This window comes from Callorhinus ursinus, unplaced genomic scaffold (genome assembly GCF_003265705.2).
Source record: "Callorhinus ursinus isolate GAN/ISIS: 27379988/994484 unplaced genomic scaffold, GSC_fseal_2.0 scaffold7, whole genome shotgun sequence".
Classification (NCBI taxonomy): domain Eukaryota; kingdom Metazoa; phylum Chordata; class Mammalia; order Carnivora; family Otariidae; genus Callorhinus; species Callorhinus ursinus.
The window spans coordinates 67,454,784-67,473,181 of record NW_027397069.1 but is presented as its reverse complement, the minus strand read 5'-3'; the positions used below and the strand labels follow the sequence as shown (position 1 = coordinate 67,473,181).

At 43.3% G+C, this 18,398-nt stretch overlaps 1 protein-coding gene and 1 long non-coding RNA gene across 9 annotated transcripts in view; one reads left to right on the top strand and one right to left on the bottom strand.

Moving 5' to 3' along the window:
• The window catches only part of MTUS2 (microtubule associated scaffold protein 2), a 581,138-nt gene that overhangs the window by 522,508 nt on the left and 40,232 nt on the right, over positions 1-18,398 (top strand). The window lies entirely within an intron of this gene.
• LOC141373074 (uncharacterized) lies at positions 1,040-13,752 on the bottom strand. The gene is made up of 3 exons (XR_012378705.1): positions 13,555-13,752; positions 2,022-2,156; positions 1,040-1,239 (listed from the first exon to the last, which is right to left on the bottom strand). It is a non-coding gene; the product is annotated as an uncharacterized lncRNA (long non-coding RNA).

The following is an 18,398-nucleotide window of genomic DNA, read 5'->3' as shown; positions in this document are numbered from 1 at the left end:
GCAATGCTTTTTAAAATAACAGTTTCCAAGACCTCTAGGGCAACAGAATCAAAATATTTCAGAATAGGGCCTAGGTTTTTTTTTTTTTTTTTTTTTAAATTCCCAGATATTTGTGAAGTACAGTGAAATTTGAGAACCAATGGACTACACTGTAGAATGGGGATTTTGAATTGGGTCAGGGACAGGAGGAGGGGCTGTAGGGGATTTGGGGGTAGTCCTGGGAGGGTGTGGCCCCCCAGTGGAGGGCTTTGGGCAGCAGAAGAGCCTAGGGAGAGAAGCCTAGGTGGGAGGGGAAAGGGTACAGACAGGAAAGATGCAGAGGACAAATTCCACCCGCTCTGAAATTATACATAGAGTTGGCCCAAGTCCCAGAAAAAGGAAAGGAATATTCTCCTCCTTTCTTCACCTTGGCCCATCAGGCTAGGGCTGTCAGTCTCTTGAGTCCCCTCCCGGCTAGGTTAGATGGGCTTTTGGGCACCAACCACAGAAACTAATCCCCTGGTGTGTTGCTGACACACTTCATATTTACAATACATTCCCAATCGTGACATGTCTGGTGGAGCTACAACAGAATCTTCTAGAAGGTGTATATTTTCAATAGTGCCCTGATCAGAGATTTTGATGTGTGTTATCCCACACTGTTGGAGAATCCTGATTATAATAGTTTTTAAGTAGAATTTGCTGGGAGTTGATTTACAACTTTGGGAATATCTCCTAATGAGTGATGTTTTCTGACATCAGGTGTGTGGGAGATTTTTCCACGAGAACAGCCAAGCCTCCAATACCAGCAAAGTGCCCAACAACTGAATTCAATTCTAACAGTAGCCGTCCAGAGTTAGGGCAGACCCCACAGGCCTTAGCCTCACCCCACTTCAGATGCTGGTCACACGCTCCGGGGTCACCTGTACTTCCAAACAACTGGCTTCAAATCCAGGGATTCCCACAACCCCCTTCGCAGATCCAGCAAATCACCAGAATGACTTACAGAACTCAGAAAAACACTTGACTTGCATGCATTAGAAGGGATGCAACTCAGGAACAGCCGAATGTAAGACTTGCATAGGACGAGTATTTGGGGCACGGGGCTGGAGGGTCCAGGAGCTTCCGTGTCCTCTCCAGATGGGTTACTCTGTTAGCTCCTTGATGTGTCCCCCAACCTGGAAGCTCTCGTGATCCTCTCCATGGAGAAGGGGCTGTGTCTGAAATGGACTTTGCAGGATGACAGATTTGGATAGATGCCTGTAGGAAGGGAAAGAGCACAATTATTGAGCACCCACTGAAACCTGCTGCCCCAGTGAATGTTCAGAGCGCAGGCCCGGCCCATTCTGCTCACCTACGGAGAGACAAAGTCTGCTTGTTTCCTCTCTCCATGTATCAAAAAAAAACAAAAACAAAAACACAACTTTCCACAGTTATCATTTAATAGTTATAAAACACTTAATCATGCTGATAAATTAGAATAAGCTACACCTCTCCTTGGAGCACTTAGGTTTTCCCCATTGTTTGCTATTATTTGCAGTGTTATGCAAATTACTTTTTTCCTCATGCCATTTTCTTGGGAATATATTCTCAAAGTGTGGACGAATCATTTGGACAGAATATCACGTTTATTCTAAACTTATCTGTATGTGAAAGATCCTTGGTATTTATTCTATAAATCAAGGTAAAAGATTATGGTGAATTTAATCTCAGTCTAGCGAGGGTTGCCTTATAAAGAGGAAATTCCATCAATATTTCTCTTTCCCATCTCCCTCCTTCCCTTCCCCACCCATCTCTCTCTCTCTCTCTCTCTCTCTCTCTCTCTCTCTCTCTCTCTCTCTCTCACACACACACACACACACACACACACACACACACACACCTGAGAAGAAACATTTTGTGGTCTAGGAGTCAAGTCCCTGTAGAGCAGCTAAAATTGGCATCATCTGTGTAATGTCCTGTGTGGAAGCAAGGATCTCAGGTCATCCGCCTCTTGAAAGCCTCTCATCCTCAAGTCACCCTTCAAGGATGACGGCTCTTACCTTGTGTTTGGAGTTGACCTTAATTGGGTCTGTCCTTGGAAGAGCCAAGCTGTAGTAATTGTGGGATGAAGGGCATTTTAGATCTCCAGGGGACCAGAATCCAGCACCACATCCAGGGGAGGAGGAGCAAAAAGGCTAGAAATAGATATAATATTTGATTTTTAATCACTTTTTTTTTAAATTCCCAGAAAATGTAGTTCTTAAAATATAAGCCTCGATTTTTAGATAGAGTGGTGTTCTCCAAATTTGGAAGTCAAATAATGAATAATTGAAGGGTCATGCTTATATTTGTAAATGCTGAAATAGATTTATAAGGTGTTCTTCTTAGACGTAGATTATTTTCTTTCGAGATCTTATGCTTCAAGTTTCTGACCACCATTGGGTGGATATTTATGGCCCTCTCTCTTGCAAGGAAACCTGAATCTTAAAAAAAGTGTGAATGATTTAAAAACATATATGAATTAGATGAGCTCCACCAGATAGAAAAAAACATATGCCATGTATAGCTGGCTTTAAACTGAGCCTTCTGGCTCACATTCGCAGGCCCACTGATGCTCTCTCATCCAGTCCAGAAGTCCTGCAGGTTCAAGGTGGACCAACACTAACCCCACTGCACACCTTCCCCCAGATTCCTGCCTTGGGTCTGCTCAAAGCTGTGACTCACTGATTTGGTGTGAAATTGCCTCTCATCTTCAAAGCTCTCCATCGCCCTGGCTGCCCTCCTTCTGCTTTATTTACCTGCCACTGCCCCCAGCCCCTAATGCTGATGGACAAAGCTGCTTTCTGCTTCTGGTGTGTCTTCCATCACCTTCTCTTAGATCCTCCTCTCTTGACCTTGTTACAAGGTCTGTTCTAGCTGTCCCCATCCCAAGCCAGGCACATGGGTTTTATCTTTCTGCCAGTTTCAGACTTAAGATGGACTTTGCTTTCTTATCTCTCTTAAACACTTTAAAAACACTTAACATGAAATACACTTTTTAAAACAGCAAGTGCTGTTGAACAAAACAATCATCCTGGCTAAGTTTCTAAGGTATTATACAGAAAGCTAAATTATTAAATCCACATTTTGATTGAAGTCAGCTTATTGAAACAAAGCAAAAAAAAATACCTGAATGTTTTCTATAATACAAAAAAGGAGATACTAAAGAATTGTAAGAGCTTTGATATAAAGGTATATAGAAATCTAAGTTTGTGACAGTAGGCACTGAGGTGTTATTTATTGTGCTTTTAAGTTCCTAACTAGAGTACATTTTTCAGTTTATTTTCATTTAGAACTAGCAACACACACATACATATACACACTACTGGAAGTGTGTTTGTGAGACAGTTTTACCTGTCAAGGTTATATATGAAATGTCTCCCAGCGTTATGATCACAAGACTTTGTCTTTACATAGTGCTTGTACTTAGCAAGCTCTGTCATCTGGTATGTCTTATTTATTTCTTCAGACAACTCAGTGAAGTAGGTGTTGGTATCTTTATTTTATAGGAACTAGACGTTTAGAAGGATTAATTGACTTCTAACTGTATACGGCTGGTTTGGGCAGAGTCAGGTTCTGGAATTCTAACATATAGTGTGTAAGCTTACCATGGCTTCCCCGCCCCCACCACCTTTTTGTTTTTGGTAATTTTTAATTTAGTAAATTGAAAAATCAGATAAAGTAAAATAGCTGCTTCTCCCAATTCTACATGACTTTCCCACAAAACCATAAGAGATGTTGGTATGAATCTGTCAAAACATGAATTACAGTGTAGGTATATAACACTGTGATGGTAATTGGCCCTAGGCTATATCCAGTAGGATTGAGTTCAGGACAAATTAACAAACTCCTCCCATAACGGTAGGTTCATCAAGGTAGATGTTTATTTCTCTCATGTAAAAGTCAGGAGGTAAGCACCCCCGGACAGGTGTGGTTTTGCGCTACAAAGTCCCCAGGGGACCCAGGCCTCTTACAGCCCACTGTTCTACCACCCCAAGACTGTGGCCATTTTCCTCATGGCCCAGTGTGGCAGCTGGTGCTACTATCATCATATCTCTATTCCAGGTAGTAGGGTGGAGAAAGGAATGAACAAAGAAGCAGAGAAAGTAGGTCAGCTGTCTTTGGGGGAAAGTTTCCAGGATCTATATGTCAGTTTTTATCTCATTGGCCAGAACTAAGTTCCAAGGCAAACCTTGCCACAACATAGACGGGGAAATGTCCTTTTTTTTTTTTCCCTTGGTGACCTTGGTGAATTATTGTATTACTAGAAAGAAGGGGATACTGTGTATTGGGGTCTGTTAGCAGCCTATACAGTGGGGCCCTGATTGCCTCCATCATTGAGATGGAGGGAATAGTCCTGCCACAGGACTAATCGTCCTAGGCGATTGAGAGCAAAGGATCTAGCAGAGTGTTTGGCAGAATAGTGGGGGCTCGGTGTGTTATAGTTCCCTTAAATGTCAGACTGGATTGTCTTCCTTCCTTTCACAGCTTTAAAAAACCTGAGTCAAAATGCAAAACCAAGAAGATATCTCAGAAAAAATAATCTTGGGATCACAAAAATATAATGCACATTTTCTGATTTATAAAAATATCTCTTCTAAGCACACCAATTAAAAGACAGTTTTGTCATATTGGATTAAAAAAAAAGTAAAGCACAACTATGTGCTGCTTAAAAGAAACCCACTTCAAATATAAAGACACAAATAACTTAAAACTGGAAGGATGCAAAAAAGAGATGCTGTTGTAACACCAATCAAGAACTGGAGTGTCTATGTTAATATCATGCAAAGTAACCATCAGACCAGTGATATTACCAAAAGTTAGTGATGAAGGAGTTGGCTCACCAAAAAGGTATAACAATACAAAATACCTATGTAACTAACAATAAAATTTCAAATAACATGCAACAAAAACTGATAGAACTGAAAGGAGAAATAGACAAATCCACAATTACGTTTGGAGACTTCCCTCTTCTCTCAGTATTGATAGAACAAGCAGGAAGAAAATCAGTAGGGATACAGAAGACCTGAACAACACTATCAACCAATTGACCTAACTGACCTTAATACAACATTCCATCCAACAAGCAGAACATGCATTCTTTCCAAATACACATGGAACATTGAGCAACATAGAACATATTCTGGGCCATAAAAGAAACCTCAACAAATATAAAAAACCTGAAATCATACTAAGTGTTTTGGACTATCGCAGAAAAGGACTAGGGCGCCTGGGTGGCTCAGTCGGTTAAGCGACTGCCTTCGGCTCAGGTCATGATCCTGGAGCCCCGGGATCGAGTCCTGCATCGGGCTCCCTGCTCAGCGGGGAGTCTGCTTCTCCCTCTGACCCTCCCCCCTCTCATGTGCTCGCTCGCTCTCATTCTCTCTCTCTCAAATAAATAAATAAAATCTTTTAAAAATTAAAAAAAAAAGAAATGGACTATAAATCATAAAACATGAAAATATCTGGGAAAACTCCAAACATTTAGAAATTAAATGGCATACTTCTAAATAACACACAGGTCAAAGAGGAAACCACAGGTCAATTAGAAAATATATTGAACTGAATGAAAATAAAAATACCATATATCAAAATCCTTGGGATGCAAAATTCTCTCTGAATTGCAGAGTTGATATCATATTAAATTCACTGGACAACATGGGAGACACCCAGTGTGTACTATCACTGTCCTAGGCTCTCTGGCGAGGAGGTGAGTAGTGTTATTTGAAAGAAGGTTTGATCTAGTAGGTTTAGTCCCCTGTCAGAAACTTGAGCATGACAGCATAGCTTCAAATATACTGCTTTCCTTGCAAGACTGACCACTCAGCATGGCTGCGTTCTGGAATTGCATGCCCCTCCTATAGGGAAATGGTATTAGTTCTGACCTGGGAAAAATTCAAACTAGTGATGTCAACTGCCATGATTAGATTTTATTCCAGTAAATGTAATTTTATAAAGTCATTTTAGTTTCTATCCCAAATGGTGCTTACCAATGCACAGTAATACCAAAACTACAGACTCCCTTAAATATGCCAAAGGCTGGGTTTGGTTGCCATGGAAAATACATTATCAGCTACAATTTTACCAAACTGTTACTTTCTCTGAGACAATGATTTATTCCAATTGGCAGCAACACGTTTTTGATATTTATAAAAGTCTTTTAAGTCAATACACATAGCACATTCTAGTTATTTTATGTGGATATGTCCATTTTGTGATTCCCTAAGATATATACTATTCTATGAATAAAGATAATTTTCTCTTCTGATATGTGTTCATATTTTTAAATCTGTTGGGTTAATCCTTAACTAACCTGAATTGACTTGATTAGAAAAGATCCGGAGACCAAGGGCTGCCCCTGAACTACCCTAAAAATAAGCAACTTCTTAAAACTCAGAACCAGCTGCTGCCATAAAGTTGTGACTTTATAGATCTAATATTTGAAGTGGCATATGGTTCACAAAGCCCTTTCATACATTATTTCATTTGATCCTAACAGTAACCCTAAGAGATAGATAATACAACCACTGTTGTAACAGTGAATAAACATTGCCTATAAAAAGTAAAAGCAGGGGCGCCTGGGTGGCTCAGTCGGTTAAGCATCTGCCTTCGGCTCAGGTCATGATCCCAGGGCCCTGGGATCGAGCCCCACATCAGGCTCCTTGCTCCGCAGGGAGCCTGCTTCTCCTCTCCCTCTGCCTGCCTGCTGCTTCCCGTGCTTTGTGCTCTCTCTCTCTCTCACTATCTCTCTCTGTGTCAAAAAAAAAAAAAAAAAAAGTAGAAGCAAATCCCAAATCACGTAACTGTGAGGAATAACAGAGCTGGGTCCTTATCTCTTTCCACCATGACCACAGCATGCTGCCTCTGTGTTATAAGATCTCAACTGATATCTAGGGAAGATAATAAAAAAAACAGAGAAAGACATGACAATGCAATCGATTTAACCTGAAAATTGCTGAAGAGCATTTTGCAAAATATGTATTTTAACTGACAGTCACATACAAATTATGCAAGCGTAATTGCTTCCCACTTGTGAATTTCTCATACGTGGATCCCCTCTTATTTTTCTTTGTATCTGGTACTCTGGCTCAGAGCTTCGCACAGTGAATGTGGACCATTCACTACTTCACTTTATAAACTTGACTGAACCCAGGAGCGGTACCCATTAGTGTTCCAGGAGTAGAATAGGAATGTGGTGTGGTCTCCGATTTGGGGGAACACTTATGCATTGGAGAGACGGACATGAGCAGATAATTAAAATCCAGTGTACTAAGTAAGGTGCTAGAGGTCTGGGAGCTCAGAGCAGGGGTTGTAACCTAGGCAGGGATCCAAGAAAAGCTTTTAGGGGTAAAACAGCTGAGCTTAAAGGAAACGAAGGAATGAAGAAGTGATTCTTCCATGTACCAGATCAATTACAGTACCGGCATTAATGACATCATTTACTTGGTCTCTCCATTGGGAAATGGGAAAAATAGTGAAGACAGATTTTCCATGTGGCTATTCCTAAGAAGAGGAATGAGTTTGGATTTATGAGATGAGTTTGTGTTTATGAAACTCTTTAAATTATTTACATAAAAAGCAAGGGCAGTGTTTGGGATATAAGACTCCAATGATTCGCTTTTCACAGACTTTTTTAACATTTGATTTTTCTTGTCTAATGACATGATGCATTATTCTTATGCATTCAAATAACCACAAATATCACCAGGGCCATATTCAGGTATCCAAGAGTACTATCAATCTATCTGCTTAATTTGGCAGTTTATTTGAACAAAGTACCATAAATTACAGTGTATTACATGCTTGTGATTCAGGTCACTCTTTTTGCTAAAAACTGTTCTTCAGCCAGGTTTTGGGGAAGTTAATTCTGCTGAAGAAGATGAAAACCAGACCATTTCTGTATTTCAAGTAACCAAGTAAGGACTTACTAGGTTTCAGTAATATCAAATCTGATCATGAGCTCAGGGCTCCTTAGCACAACTATCTTCTTAAAAAACAAAACCAAAAAAAAAGTTAAACCAACAGCTCATGAAGAAGAATGTGGTCAGAGTTTAGCTAACCTTGGTGGATCTACTGTAGTCCAGCTTTTTTTTTTTCTTTGCTAGTATACCAGGAAGGGCTCTGACTTTCAAGGAAACACTTTTAACTAAGTTCACTAGAGCTTGATGTGAAAATAAAAAATACCAGTTTATTAGTTTACAGTGGCAAATATATCCCCTCATAGGCAGATCTCTCTAGAAAGCTAAAATTCTAATCAGAAGACTGCTGAGTGGACCAAACTCAAAAATATACTAGAGATAATAATGGCATCTTGCTGAGATAGACTTGGGTAGTCATCTCCATGACCTGTTCTTTTCTAGGACCTCAGTTCTTAGCCAGGGATCCCATGGGAGGAGATAGAAGCCTGTTAGCATCACTTGGGTGCTTTTACCAAATACCCATGTCCAGACTTCTGCTTCCAGCCACAGTACAGTTCTGGACTTAACTTCCCACTGTACACAGCCATAAAACAGACAAAATATATGAGTTACCTATTCCACAGGTGCACCACAGACCTGTGGTCCTTGAGAAAAGGGAAGCATACTAATGAGTCCCATGTTAGCCCCAGCCTTCTGCCTGGGGCCACTTACCAGACCCTGGCACAGAGAGGGGCTCCAGGTAGTGACCACCATCTCGCTAAGCTGAAGAAGCAGATAGCAGAGTTTGAGCCAATTGAAATGGCTTGAAATTGTGGGACTGAGCCTGGCGAGGAGTAAGCTAAGTAGAGGAGGGCCCCAGAAAATTGCATAGGGGTTTTCCGTATGTTCTTAGATGAAGGGGAGGTTGTGTGTGCACTGGGAGGCCTGGCAGAGGGTGGCTGTTGTAGGGCTGGGAGCTGAATGGAGGTATCAGAGGCTGTGTCATGCTGGAAGACATTAGAATTCCAGCCCACCCAGCATGGAGAGATCTCTTGAGCAATCCATCAAGCTCTGAGAAAGGCCAGGCTTTAGGAATAAGGGCCATGACCTAGTTGGAATAAGGGTCTCTCTAAGACTAAAGACAGACCGAAATTGACCCACTCTAAAAAGAGTGAAACCAAGGTAGAATCAAAGGAGTCTAGTAATTTACCTGCCTGCAAGCAAAACGCAACACTCATTAAGGAAACTCCTTATGATATATCACCCACAGTGTTGAATTTACAATTTTTTTAAATGAGACATACAAAAAAGCAGGAGCCATAATCAAGGAAAAAGGTAGTCAATAGAAATGGATATTGAAATAACACAGATGTTGGAACTGGCAGATAAGAAATTTTAAAAGCTATTATAAACATATTCAAGCACTTCTAGAAAAGTAAGAAGACAATGAGTAAACTGGTAGGGAAGCACAAGAGAGAAATGAAAACTATAAAAAAAAGAATGAAATGGAAACATTAGAACTCTAAAGTAGAGACTCTGAAATGGAAAGCCCACTATCATATCCACTGGATAGGCCTTAGAGCAGATTGGAGACTGCAGAAAAAAGGGTCAGTGAATTGAAGAGAATCAGCAGACATTATCTAGTCAGGAGAACAGAGAGAAAGATCGAAAATATGAGCAGAGTGTCAGTGACCCGTGGGACTGCATTAAGCAGTGTAACAGGTGCGTAACTGGATTGGCAAAAGGGGGAGGGAGAGAAAGAAATTGGACAGAAAAAAATACTTGAAAAAATGGTGGGCATAAACATCCTGAATCTGGTTTTAAAAGAGCAACCCACATGGGACACGGTGGTGGCTGCAGTCAGTTGATCATCTGACTCTTGGTTTCGGCTTGGGTCATGATCTTGGGGTCGTGAGATTGAGTCCCATGTCAGGCTGTGCACTCAGTGCAGTCTGCTTGGGTTTCTCTCTCCCTCCTCATCTTCCCCTCATTTTCTTTCTCTCTCTCAAATAGAAACATAATTCTTTTTTAAAAATTAAAAATAAATAAAAGAGCAACCCACAGAGCAAAAAAGCTCAATGAACCTCAAACAGGATAAATACAAATATATAATCACATCTCAGCACATTCTAGTCAACTACTGAAAACCAGAGATAAAAAGGAAATGTTCAAGGCAACTAGATAAAGACACCCATTACATACAGAGGAATGAGCATATGAATGACAGGTAACCTCATCAGAAACAGAGGCCAGCAGACACTGGAATGACATTTGGAAAGTGCCAGGGAAAAAGGAAAAAACAAAATCAAAACCCATCAACCCAGATTTCTGTACCAAGAGAAAATATCCTTTGAAAATGATACAAATTTGGATGTACAGGACTAAATTTAGATTATCAAAAGGGTAAATATGTGGATAAATATAAAAGACTGTTCATTTTGTTCTTAAACTGTTTACTTTTAAGCGTTCAATGTGATGATCTCTTGCTATGAATACATTCATATAATCATCGCCCCAAACAGGATTTATGACATTTACCTCCCTCCAGAAATTTTCTTCATGCCTCTTTCCACTCAGTTCCATCCCCTCTCTACCTCTAAAGCAACCACTTTCTCATTTCTGTCAGCATGGATGAGTTTTGCCTCTTGGGAACTCCTATAAATGGTATCAGACATTTTATACTCTTCTGTGTCTGGATGCTTTTGTTCCACATGAGAGATTCATCCACATCGCTGAGTAAATCAGTAGTGTGTTCCTTTTTATTGTGTAGTACGTTCCGTTTGCATGAGCATGCCAAAATTAATTTGTCCATTTGTCTGCTGATGGACATTTGGATTGTTACTTTTTTGCTCTCATAAATAAGACTGTTGGGAATATCCTTGAACAATCTTGTGTTTTCGTTCTCTTGGCTAAGTTCCTACATTATAAATTACTGGGTCATAGGATAGATGTGCGTGTCACTTTAGAAGAAAGTGCCAAACAGTTCTTGAAATGTTTGTACCATTTTGTGTGATATTCGACGATGTGTGAGAGTTCCAGTTCCTCCCCATCCTGTCAACATTTGGTAATGTTAGTAAATCTTTTGTTGCTGTTTTAGCCATTCTAGTAGGTGCGAAGACTATCTCGTTGTGGTCTTAATTTGCATTTCCCTGATCACTAATGATGTTGAGCACTTTTTATGTGCTAACTGGTGATTTGAATATCTTTTGTGAAGTGTTGGTTGCCCATTTTTTCGTGAGTTCTTTGTCTTTTTACCAAACAGCGGCCACCCCCTTCACCTGGGCATGCAGGCTCCCTCAAGGTTGCCATGAGCCCTCCTGGCACTCCACTCATTTGTGTCTGTGACCTGTCTTAAAGACTGGCTTGGGATGGTCTACAGTCATGAATGGGAAAAATAGAAAGCAAATCTATTGCTAAGATATAAGGCATTTTAAAGTGCTGTTCTTAAGATAATTTTGAATGCCTACTCTGTGTAAAAGTATTCTAGGTGTTTCATTCAGAGATCAGTAAGTTATAATCCATGAACCCAAAGAGTTTATATAATCAGTTGGGAAAACGGGCATGGCAGGAAGTGATTGTAACATAAAATGAAGCAAGTGGCTTTCTCCTAACAGTATCTGTCACAGATGCTGTTCCAGGCCCTCTGTCCTTTTCAGTCTCTGCAAGCTCTGGAGTCATCTCACCTACCCCCATGGCTTCGACTGCCACCTAAGGTATTCCCTCCCAGGTCCAGGTCCCCAGCCCTGGTCTCTCTTGAGATCTCCTCTTGGTGAATCACGGGCAATACCACTCTTCGTGGTCAAACAGTTTTATCTCCACCCACCCCATAGTCCCCACGTCAAAGCAAAACAAAGTGAGATCTCTACTTCTCCTTCTATGTTCTTGATTTCGTTCAAGTACAAGCTAAGCTAAGGAGGCATCCACATGAATGGAATAAATCAGACTGAGGGATATTTTTCTCTCATGTAATGGTCCAAAGACAGAGAGACCCAGGGATGGCCATGCGTCCGGACGGTCTGCTCCGCTGTCCCTAAAGCCATGGTCCCTGAATGTTTGGAGCTGATGCATGAAGGAGAATGTTTTGGTCTAAGGGAAAGTGAAGGTAAGTAGAGGGCAAACAGCTCCCTTCTAAAACATATGATCTAGACATTGCCATATCACTTCTTAAAGACATCCCTTTGGCCCAAGCGGTCACGTGGCTACACAGAGCTGCCAGGGAGATTGGCAGGGCAGCCATTTCGGTTTAAAAAAAGACTTGGAAAAGTACCATGAATAAGAGAAAAAAAAAGGAGACGGGAACAGTTAGGCTGAACCATAAATTTTTAGTTCAGTTTTTGACAGGGTATTCATAGAGTAAACTAACACAGGAGGTTGGGAGTCTTCACCATCTCTCCCGCTCCTCATACTTGATATCAAATGCCATCAGCTCCGCTTGATTGTACTTTTAAAGTATGTCCTCATTCGAATTCCTGTGGTGATGTAGTCTCTCCTTTTGCAAACACCTCCTCACTAGTCCCCTTGCCTCCCTTCCTGCCCCTAGTGTCCATCCTCTGTTCCTTCCCTGATTAAAATCCATCAGTCACCAGGTCCACGTTTTCCTGTGAGAAGAACAGTGTTTGCCTCTAGCTAGAGGGTCTAGGTGGGAAGAAAAATTACTTCTCACCATATTCCTTCCATGTTATTTGAGTTTTGTCTCATCCAGAAGCTCAAAACACTGTGATAAAGAAAGATCCTTTGGTAGCTTTATGTCATGGATAGAATAAATAGAATTCAGACTTTTTAGCATGCCTACCAGGACCGCTGTCTGCCCTCCCACACACAACTCCTGCTGCTCCCCATCCCATCTCTGCCAGCTTCTGTTGCTTCTGTTGCTTCTTCCTGAACTGGTCTCTCCTTCTCCTCACCCACCAACCACCTCAGACTTGCTGGAAAACCGTCACCTCCACAGCGCCCTCTCAGGGCCTTCCTCCTCAGTGGCAAATTCTCTGTTGCCATAGCACACAGTATTACTGTCACATTGCTGTCACTGATCATTCATCCATCTGGTTCTCACTTCCTGTCACTAGACCAAGGTCCCCCAAGGGGGGGGGCTATGCTTAGCATCAAGGTTAGTTTCTGAATACCTTGTACAAGAGATTTGGTATTCCAGGAGCTTAAGGTCACCTGGAGGAAATTATTTAGGGAGACAGAGTTTACGAGAAAAACTCTTAAAAATATTTTTATACTCACTAAATAAAATAGTACAGTGGATTAAATAAAAATAATGTTTATGCCATTCTGCACATTTACATTAATTCCTATTTCCATCTTCTACTAGAGACACTCCAGGTTCTCCTTCCCTGTGATTTGCAGCAGATGCTTACAGATTATGCATGCACCCTACATAATTAAAGCTGCCATTTATTGAATGCCTATGAAATGTCCAGGAGTGCAAATGCATGGTTTCTAATTCTCAAAACAGTCCTGCGAGGTATGCCTATTTTACAGATGAGGATACTGAGGCTCAGATCAACAAGCATCGAGTTGCCCAGGGTTTTATATTCTACAGCAGGGATTTGAACTGGGGTCCACAACTCCAAACCCATGCCTGTTTTGCCCACAGTGTTCTGCCTGTCACGCCTGCTCAGAGACCATGCTTTTGTCCTGTTTTACTTACTGTTTGCCTCTCCACTCAAATGGTATTGGTTCCCCAGGTTAGGACTGGATACCTCCTCACTCCGGCACACAGTCACCAGCTCCTGCCCCAAACAGGCTGGGCATTCAGCGTTTGGGTCTGAGTTTACTTTTCTTCAGTGTATTCTTCCCATCAAAGCTTCCGGGCACAACCTCTGTCCCTGCTCTGCCATCCACTTTATTTCCCTTTTTTACCCAAACCCTGTTTCTTCTTCTTCCCATGTTCCCAGCAGGGGTGAGTTCACAAAGGGCTTCCCCTGTCCTGTTGATGTGACATCATGGTGGACTTGGGTCAGGGAGGGACTGGAAGGGGCCACAGATGGAGACACTTGGTGCCCGGGAAAGGCTAAAAGTGCGGGGCTCCTTCTTGACATTTATCCAACATTTATTTAGTCAGATCACGGGATAAACTGTTTTTTCTTCATAAAAATGTTCACAAAAACATTCATCATACTTAATGTAATTCCACTGCCTTTTCTCCAAGTCAACAATCTGAAAAAAAAATTGACGAAGGTATTTCCTACTTTTCTGTAAGATTATTCTCCTCAGTGATGTTCTAACTCTCTGAGTTTCTTAGGGGAAATTTTAAAGCACTTTACTTTAGATAATAAATCATTTAATCTAAGGAAGCAACCTCACTGTGTACATACATTCACAGACACACACACACACACACACACACACACATCCAGACATAAAGAAAGTGTGCATCAAAACACATTCAGCAGAGGCCTGTTGGAATGGCAAGGGCCTTCCCTTCGGCCCCCTCACTGTTCTCTTTGGGGAGAGCAGGACAATTGCCCTTGGTCCCATTGGTAAGGAGTTGTGTGTAGATCCCTGAGTTCACCAGACTGCTGGTCAGGACACAGCTAGCAGGCAAAGGCCATGCCAGTTATTTCACCAGTGAGAATTTCACATAAAGGATTGTTAAATAGGCAACCAAAAAAGGCAAAACAAGAACTCTGAGGTGTCATGGAGGTAGCAGCTAGGAAAAAGCTGCAGGTACTCAGAAAGAGTTTAAAATGATTAAAACCTAGAAGCTTGGATAAGGCACTTCACAGAGCTGAGCCTTAGACCTCTGATGGGGGGCACTGGTCTCTGAGATGGAGGAGGAGCTCCTGGGCTGAGAGCCAGACCAAAGAGAGCCCAGTGTCTGGGGAGAAGCTGGGAGAAGAGACTTCCAAGCAAAGGAAACTGCCAGTGCAAAGGCCCTGGGGTGGGAATGTGCCTGGACCAGCAGTCCTTGCTCTTTGGCATCAGAACCACCAAGAGAGCTGGGGAAGCAGATTGCAGGGCCTCATCCCCCCCATCCCCCCACTGAGAGTTTCTGACTCAGCAGGCAGGAGGTGGGGCCCAAGAATTAGCATTTCAACAAGTGTTCCAGTGCTGCTGAAGCTGCTGGTATGGGGATCATACTTTGAGAACCACAGTCCTCAAAGTGTTCAAGGAGTGGCAAAGAGTGAGCAGGGAGAGAGGAGTAAGAGCCAAGGTCCGGAGGCCACGGGGCCCAGATGCTGCCAGACCTAGTGAGCCATCATGGTGACATGGCCTCTGCCCTGAGCGAGGTGAGGGCTTCGTGCAGAGGGGCAAGTGCTGATATACAGTCTTCAAGGATTCTCTCTGGCTGCCACCTTGAGACTGAAGATACAAGGCAGGTGCTGGAGTGGCACATCTGGGGACTTTCCAATAACCCGGAGGAGTGATGGTGGTGGTTGCAGCCAGGTCAGTGGCAGTAAGGAGAGCAGAAGTGGCCAAATTCCAGACGTATTCGGGAGGTAGAGCCCACACTGCCTGATTGCAGGGATTTAAAAAGCAATGGGTGAAAAAAAAGAAATGGAGGCAGGGACAGATTTTTACCTGTTTTGTGAGGACCTAGACTCTGAAGAGTAAGAAAGGGGTATGTAGCTAGAGGATGGCATAGGAAGGAAGAGTGTGCTTTTGTTCTGCTTGTTAGAGATAAGAGCCACTCAGGCATTTGTAGAGGCTGTGCACATGAAGCCAGAGACTGAAAACCCTAGGGAGAGAAGGAATGGCAGGAATGAGGCTCAAGAGAAACCAGGAGGGTGTGGCAGCCTGAAGGATGTCCCTGCCCTAATTCCCAGAACCTGTATGTCCCTTCATGTGGTGAAGGGACTTGGGAGTGTGAATAAGTTAAGGACCTTGAGGTGGGGGGATTGTTCTTCTGGGCCCAATGTGATCATAAAAGGCCTTAGAAGAGGGAGGTAGAGAAGAGATTTGAGGATGCTCTCTCATTGGCCTTGAAGACGGAGGAAGGGGCCACGAGCCAAGGAATGCAGGCAGCCTTGAGAAGCTGGGAAAGGCCAGGACACAGATTCTCCCCTGGAGTCTCCAAAAAGGAACACAGCCTTACCAACACCTTGGTTGTTAGCCCAGTGAGACCCATTTTGGATTCACAGAACTGTAAGACCATAAAGTTGAGTTGTTTTAAGCCATTAATTTTGTAGAGGTTTGTTACGGCAACCACAGGAAATGAAGGCAGGGGGTGGAGATAGAAGAGTGAGGGAACTAATCATCAAGGAGCGCTACCTCCGACAAGACCTAATCTTCCAGAGAAAAGATTCATTTTTTACGTTTCAGGGTAAGAAACATTAGGGCTCCATGCCTGTTGACCTCAGTTTTCTCAGTGAAGTAGAAGTCGAGGCCACACGCCCAGGGAGGGCCTTCTATGGATGAGGAAGTTGAAGCAAGCAGAGAGGTAGCTAACTTGCCTGAGATCACACGGCCAAAAACAACAGAGGCTGGATTCAAACCCAGGCAGTCTGACCCCGGAGCCCACCCTCTTGACCACTTCACCACATAGCTTCTTCTGAGCAGCGAAATGAGAGCATTTGAAGGGATCAGTGTTGGGCGGTGGTGAAGGCTAAGTTGGAGCCACCTCTGGGACTCCAAGGCCCAGTAAAGGGCATGGCAGTGACCACCATTGTGGAGTGCTGGTGGGGCCTGCAGCTGCTGGCTCTGGGAAAGAGCCAGAGGCCATGGTACTGGACAGGCCATTCATGGGTATATGACAGGTACTTGCTGGAAGGCTGGGAATAGGTGTGGAGAGGAGGCTACAGGGAGGTGCCAGCCTCCATACTGCCCAGGGTGCATGATGCGAGGGGATAGGGTCACTTTGATTCCAACTACAAGGGGAAGAAGATGGGAAGCCCAGGCAGGAACTTTGAAGGAAAGTCAGTATCCTTAGACTCAAACTAGCTAGGAGGGCCTAGCCTCAGAGCGAAGTCTGAACACACAGGCTCAAGGTCAGCAAGGGGAGCTCAGGCCAGGTGAGAGAAGACAGACAGGTGTGTATTCAGACAGGCAGATGGCTCAGAATGGCAGCGATGAACAGCTTCCATAGCCAGGGATAGATACCAGACAGGTGGGAAAGGCTGTGGGTCTTCCACATACCAGCAGAGGCAGCACTACTGAGCACTGGGTCTAGGGCCTTGCTACTCAAAGAGTGGTCCCTAGACCAGCAGCATCCTCGACCGGCTGGTGGCATGTTTGAAATGCAAACTCTCAAGCTCCACCCCAACCTCTGAATCAGTGCCCACAATTTTAAAAGATCCTCAGATGGTCTGTATTAAGTTTAATACAGAAGCACTGTCGATAGCAATGGTTCTCAACGTGCAGTGCTTAGACCAGCAGCATCCGATGTATCACCTGGGAACGTGTTAGAGATGCAGATTCTCAGCGCCCGCCACCCCACCACCAGACCCACTAAATTGCAAGCCCTGTGTGTGGTTCTGATGCCCACCCAAGTCCCACAACCCCTGGCTTAGGGTGGCAGGATCCTGTGGTAGCATGGCCTTGAGATTGCCACAAACGTGGACTGACTTGGTTCTGCTGCTCAGGCTCCTCTAAAACAGGATCACAGAGTGGGGATCTTGCCTACTTCGTAGAGATTTTGTGAAGTTGAGTAACCTGTCCATGTAGAGCACTCAGGAGCGCCTCCAGCCTGTGGAGAGGGCTCAGTACCTGTTAGCTGTGATACCATCCACAGTGTGCCTTTCCTGTTCACGTGTGCTTTTCCTTCCTTTCTGCCTGAGACCTCTTTCTGGAAAACTGGAAGAGAAAGAAATGTTTGCATCTTCTGGTACCTCATGCGATGAGAAGCCCCTCTTCTCTGTGATTCTATTTTTAAAAACAGACATGTAATATTTTCACCAGCCAGTAACAAAAAGGGGGACTTATCTCCTTGGGGATTCTAAGAAGATCATTGTCACGCACGTCTCTGCTAATGAGGACCGCTGTCGGCCACCCTCGGGTCCATTATGTAAGATGGACATGATCATCTCGGGCTTTGGCTTTGATACAGCAGTCACTCCTCAGCCTCTCGTGAGACACAGGACAGTGGTGTCAGGTCCTTATCTGATAACTGTGTCCTCAAACAATATGTACTTACGGATGCGCAGCAAACCAAAGCAGTAATAACAAACATCGTGAAAATAATTTTTAGCTAGGGCAGCACTTACCTTCTACACCCTCATTGAGTACCCAAGTCTTACCTTTAGTAGTCAAGTTGGGCCCGCTCCATCTAGATATATGCATGGAATGTGTGTTTTTTTATGCTTTGTCCCAGCCAAACATTCATGAAGTGTGGAGAATACCCCCCCTCAAAAACAATCAACAGCTAATATTTGTCACTAATCATTTATCCAGTGATTAATAGAGACCAGGTGCGATGCTAAGCACCTACTCTGAAGTATTCCATTTAAACCTCACACTAACCCTAAGAGGTAGCCTCTGTGTGATCCCCATTTTACATAGGAGGAATCTGAGGCTCAATGAGGTTAATCCCCTGGACACAAGCATCAGCTAAGA